The sequence below is a fragment of the Astyanax mexicanus genome, chromosome 2, assembly GCF_023375975.1.
Source record: "Astyanax mexicanus isolate ESR-SI-001 chromosome 2, AstMex3_surface, whole genome shotgun sequence".
Lineage (NCBI taxonomy): Eukaryota > Metazoa > Chordata > Actinopteri > Characiformes > Acestrorhamphidae > Astyanax > Astyanax mexicanus.
In genome coordinates this window covers 48,196,725-48,203,325 of record NC_064409.1, presented here as the reverse complement: position 1 = coordinate 48,203,325, position 6,601 = coordinate 48,196,725, and positions in this window count along the sequence as shown.

Genomic DNA, 6,601 nt, shown 5'->3' with positions numbered 1-6,601 from the left:
GTTTACATTTTATGTGATTTAAAATAATATTAGGGTACAAATTCAGGTACTAGTCACATATACTTACTCTTGGTAGTCAAATCTGTCCAGTTAGACAGACTGAAATCTGATTGCTGCATGGGATGAAATATGCAATTTCAATCACTATGGTAATAATCACTGTTGTTTTGATTGTACTGGGATAGGTTTCAGTTGTCAAATGAGTCTTATAAAGACTGTTATGTTTACGCTCTTATAATGTGGCTTCAATGCCTTTTAGACCATCCATCTGAAATGGTTTGATTGGATATGAATCTGTTATTAATGCATCTTGTAAATGGGGTCTCATATTAGAGAATCATGCCAGAGTCAAATTCTTTTGGTGGTTCTCTTCTAATGTGTTCTTACCCTGTACTGTTTGCACAAAGTGGCTGATATCAGTGACCGGGTTTTGTAATTTCAGGGGGCCCGTGCACAATGCGAGCATATAGTTCTGAATTAAAAAAATTCACCCAGTTCTATCTTAAAGTGGCAGTTCATATTATTTTGTTTCTAAGCTAGAAACAAGCAGAAGCATTTTCGCTTATCGACTCCCTGGACAGTTTTCTGCACAACAAGTGCACACTCTCAGCGGTTTTTGATTCTTTGGCCCGTTTTCTGCACTACAATTGCGCACTCTTGCTGCTTTTAGACCCTTGTCTCGTTTTCTGCGCTACAAGTTTACACTCTTGCCGCTTATCATCTCTCTGGACCGTTTTCAAATCTTTGTAATGTTTGTAATATATGTATTTAATTTTGTATCTAAAGGGAGTATAAATGAGTCTTTGTGTGTCTGATAGCTTATGCTAGTCACATAGCATAGCTTAGCATAGCCAAGCAGAGCTTAGCATTGTAACATGATCAAGTAGTGTTTTGTAATTAGTCTACACAGTAGCTTCTTTTCTGACGCTGGGTTTTGATGAGCTGAGGTATAGCAATGTGAGCAATGACGTAATGGTGCGTTGCATGCTGGGTAGTTTAAGGACACTCAATCAAAACAAATGTACCGTGCAATAAGCTAAACAAAAATACAGAAAGTTATGACAATTGTTGGGAAAATCGCACTACCCCTTACTGCGCCGTTTCCAGTACATTCCCCCTGGATTCTTTTGATGGATGCCCGAAATAGAGATAAAGTATAGAAAGACAGGATACTTGATTATCAGCAAAATAACAATTTATTAAAGCAGGGATCCCTGGGAACATCTTCCAAAATCAAGAAAAGAGTTCAAAGAATATTTCACAGACACAAGCATTTAAAGACAAAACCCCTCACATTGAGCACACATTTTATAAAGGCAATTCAATGTTACCCTTGACTGACTCCCTGACTTCTCTGTCACAAGTACATAATTTTCCATTATACATGACAATGTTGCAAAGAGTTTTACTGGCAGGCCCTGTTTTGTAAGTAACTGCTAAGCATTAATGCACACACATTATTCTGAGTATATAAGTGTTAACAAAATACTGATTAAGTAATTATTTAGAAATTAAGATTTAACTAAACATTGATTAAGTAATTATTTAGCAATTGTTATTGAAATATTGGTTATTTAGCAATTGTCATTGATATAGTAATAATTTTTAGCAATTGTTAGCATAAGCACCAGTACCATTTTTTTTCACACTAGCTAACCTAGCTTTGATTTATAAGTTATAAATAACTCGCTAACTTAGCTTCAATTTATAAGTTATAAATAACTAGCTAACTTAGCTTTAATTGATCAGTTATAATTAGCTAACCTAGCTTTGATTTATAAGTTATAAATAACTAGCTAACGTAGCTTTAATTTATAAGATAGATCTAGCTTACCTAGCTTTAATGTATAAGTTATAACTAGCTAACCTACACAAAACACTAATATTAAATGTTTCTGGTGATTAGTGTAAAACAGTAAGGCTATTATTTCTGTGTTTTATTATTGTCTTTCACTTAGACCACATTGGGTAATGTTGTGTTGACCTATGATCCTCAGTTTTACTTCCAAGCTTGGAAGCTGAAAAACGCACTCCATTTGCAAAAGGTTTCCCCCTATGGTCGTGAGAGTGATTGTGGCACTTGATAACACAGCAAGCCTTCACCATTTCATCGTATTGTACATTAAATTAAGTAAACAAAACCGAACCGCGCTGCCAGCCTGTCTCTGCCATAGTATCAGTGTCCTAAAATCCCACAATGCACTGCGTTGTTAATGTCTGCTGATGTCATGATTGGTTTTCTACTGGAATCTTCTGCTGCTTGCTCATGAGCAAGTCTCCATGGGTTAAGGATGGAAGAGAAAGGTTAGGAGAGAGCTCAGTAAAACACATTTACCAGAGAAACCCTGGACAGTTGTAAACAAACATTTCTTAATTAAAAGGATTACATAAATGTGGACACAAGTGGACCATATAAAAAAAAGTATATATAAATAAATAAAATTATATGTATAAATAAATAAATAAAGTCACAATAAGTCAAACATCGAGCACGAACGAATAGGTAGGTTACTGTTAAAATGTAAAAGAATGCAAAAAAAACAACAACCTATCCTATGGGATGTAAACAGTAGCTTTTAATAAACTTCTTGTGCAGTTTTAAAGTTCCAAATGACTAATTTTAAATGTCAGGGCTCTACTTATAAAGTGTGGAGCTACTTTGAGCCTGAATAACAGGGAAAACAGTGATTTATCTGCTGGTGCAACCAATGGTCCGTATGATCCATTCTAAAAGCCTGTTTGGGCAAATTGCACAAATTACTGGATCTCAGAAAGCTGCGGGAGAGCTGAGGTGAGTAAGTAGTTTTTATCACATTTTAATACACTCAAAGTCCATTTCACACTGGAGTTCTTCTTTAATAGTGTTTTTGATTCTCACTCTTCCAGAAAGCACATCTGTTCAGCTGGATTAGTTTTTTTGTCCAGCTCCTGTTCAGTCCATTCCCTTTTCCAGTGAGCGTAGCATTTAGCTTTTAGCCTTTTTTCATGTGCTTTCTAGTAGGTGAAGTAGGTGTTGTGCTTAGCCTTCAAAAGAATTTACTATAGTCTGGGTTTATTTAATTGGTTGGAGTGTTCATATAATGAGTTGAAAAGTGTGTTACAGATCATTGGTTGAGTATTTGGCCCAAAAAAAATGAAGAACAGGGTGAGGATATTATTTCTCTTTTATGTACTCACGTCTAAAACTAATACAATTTTCAATTCCAGTGCATTCCAGTGCACCTTTAAGTTCTTGAAGAACTGGTGCATGCTCTTAATGTAATAAAACAGTTGATGTGCCAGGAGTGACTTTGCCAATCTTATAGTTCAGCAGTTCAGTTTATGTGTTTCTTTTATGTATTTGTTATCCTTCAACACATTTGTTGGGCCAATAAAAATGGAAATCGTGCAAAACATAAAAAAGTTTCCAATATTCTCTATGACATTACCTCTTAAAATTCTAGAGAGACCTGAACGTCACGGTCTGCAATATGTAACAGGGCTCTTCTCTGTGTTCATTAAGTCTCCACCACATCTCCGCCCAGGCTGAAGTGTTTACCGTCAGCAGTGCTCTCTGGCTGGAATACAGAGCAGCTTTTTAATTAAGGCTGAGGATTGATATGCAGAGCAGCATTACTCCTTTTTCATGGAAATCCCTGCGTGTAGGAGGAAGGCCTGAGTGAGGTCTGAGCTTTAGACAGGCCAGGCTGCTGATTTTAGCACTGAGTGGGTTTTGATGCTCTTATGGGGCTGCGTGATGTTCAGATTAGTGTTGGCTTGAAAAGGCTGTGGGTATGGGTGAGCATGCTTACACGCGTGACCTGTACACATGTATGTCTGTGTATTAAGATCCTTTTTGAGTGTTCTGCCTTTTTACATCTCTGAGACTCATTTTGTAAAGATTGTCCCATCTGACAAGGCTAATATTTCATATTATGAAGATATAATAGCTACCTATCCACATAACCTAGGGAAAGACCAACCAAAGGTTAAGAAAAAATGTCTCTGTGTTCTCTTTTTAAAATGTCAAGAAGACCTAAAGAAGTTATAGAAGTACTCAAAGCTTAATGTGTTTTTAGAGCTGCACCAGAAACATACACTGGGTTAAATGGCCTTGCTGTTTCCACCAATTGGAGGTGTGAAGATGTAGTTGACTAAGATAAACTACATGTCCAAATGTTTGTAGACACCCTTTCTAATGTAGCACTGATCGTAATGCATCTTGTAATTTCTAAAAATCAATATAATTTGTGTTTTAAAATATTTTTTTTAAATGATTGAATGAAATAAAATAAAACATTGACATCCACTGAAAGTTCATGTGATTTTTTTTCATTTTCCTGTAGACATACAGTTGACATTTTGTAGATGATAGCGAAATGACAATGTTAACACTCCACCTCACCATCCAGACAATAAGATAAACTATTGATGTCAAACTTGTGGTGCACTCACCTATAGTAATCCATGATCTTTTTTGGATTTATTGCTTTACTAAAGTAAATATGATGAACAGTAAAATCTCTTACCATCTATACATCACACATGTAGTATGGCGTTGTTACACCTGTAAGATAGGTATTTGATGCCAGATAAAAATGTAAACAAGCATCCTTTGTTGCAACACATTTATATTTCTGATAGTTCAGTTCAATATACCGGAATACTTTGGAACGGTGTCAGATGACTAACAATACAGTGATTAAAAATACATGAGCAGCCACAATGTGAGGCTGCTGGAGAGGGATTTGTGTTTGTGTTTGAGTGTGAGCGGGTGAGCATGCTGTCTGGCACGTAGACCAACCTCTCAGTTTCTCTCTCTCTCTCTCTTTCTCTCTTTCTCTCTCTTTCTTTTTTTCTCTCTCTCTCACTATCACTCACCCACCCCCTTCCACGTCTCTCACATAGTCTCCCACCTCTCCCTCTCTCCCACCTGTCTCATTAAAGTCTGTGTAACTCGTTCTAATCAGAGTCCCTTCATGTCATTTCCTGTGGCCAGCATGTCTCTCTATCACCTGTCAACAGCAGCACAAGGAAAGTTTCCTCACTCTCTCTCTCTCTCTCTTTCTCTCTCTCTCTCTCTCTCTCTCTCTCTCTCTCTCTCTTTCTCTCTCTCTCTCTCTCTCTCTCTCTCTTTCTCTCTCTTTCTCTGCCACCATCACTAAATGCTCTATTCCAGCTGGCCCAGAATAGACTAATGACGCCATTGTTCCTTTTGATGGACTCCTATGATGGCCAGTCCCAAGCATCATGCATCTTTTTATTTTCGTGTCATTTGCATTTCATATTATGGCTGACGCACATGATACGTAGTAGAAACACAGTTCATGTAAATAAATGTGAATGATAGTAGGGGATCAGTTTCATTGCTTTCTTCAAAGACAAACTGCTGCATGTCCATCTAAACTTGTCTAAATTCTGATGGCCCAATTGGACACGCAGTGATTAAACATTTAAAAAGAAAAAAGTGCATTAAATGAACTTTATTCATAGACAGTGGCTTCACATAACTACAATGTGTTTTCTCAATGTGAAAATATATTTTTGGCCATGCCAAATTTGTTATGTGTTTAAAAAATAAAAAAACTGTACATAATTTTGAAAATGGCCCCATTACTCCTATTTCATTTACGCTTTACGGTAGCTTTATCCAGATACATTTTCCCATCCAGATAGAGTGAATTTGATTGTGATTGAATGAGAAGTATAAATATATACCATTCTGACACCCTATTCGTTCATACGATCTATCACACCTGCACATGTCAAGCCCCACACAAAAACAGAGAAAATAATAGAAAATAATAGGTTTTATACTTTAAATTTTACACTTTTACTTGAGTTAAAAACTTGATTTGATACTTTTTTAAACCCTAGTATCTATACTTTTGCCTGAGTAATAATTAGGGATACTTTTGACACCCTTGCACATAAGCCACTATCAACAGCAGAGTTTACTAAAAAAATTTCTTACAGCCTACAAGACCAAGGCCAGACAAGCACAATTACACCTAAATTACAAGAAACCAAGTAGAGGAAGTTAGCATTAGGGGAAAAGGACATGCCTAGTGTTTAAATAGATGATGCCAGGAACCAATGGGATACGTGTGAAATTTACTCATCTATGTAACATTGTACTGCCAAAACAAACGGTACTTGAATTCATAACCATGGCCCGGAAAGGTGTTTTATGAATAGTCATGCAGATCAACCTTGTGTGTGGAACTTTAAATACAAATAAATTCAATAAATTAGTAGAATACAATGTATATGTTTAGCTTTAAAACGTAATTGGTCGGTCATGCTAACTGTTTTAAGTGTAAAAAAATCAGATATCCAGTTCAGACCTGAATGCTTTGATGGTAACAGTGTGCAGACCACAGTCGGGACAAAAAAATATGTCAATGTTTGTTTTGCGATTTCACACAACTGGAGTTTGATGAATGCAAGCCTTGCACATAAACACAGTGAATAAAAGGGACTGTACACGGAAATAAACTCATACAAAATAAAGAGTAGGCATATGTGTGTGTGCGTCATAACTAATACATCCAGAGATTAAACAGATGGATAGTGACTAGTTCTATTTACTCAGTTCTGTGTACTGAAGTACAGAGTTGAC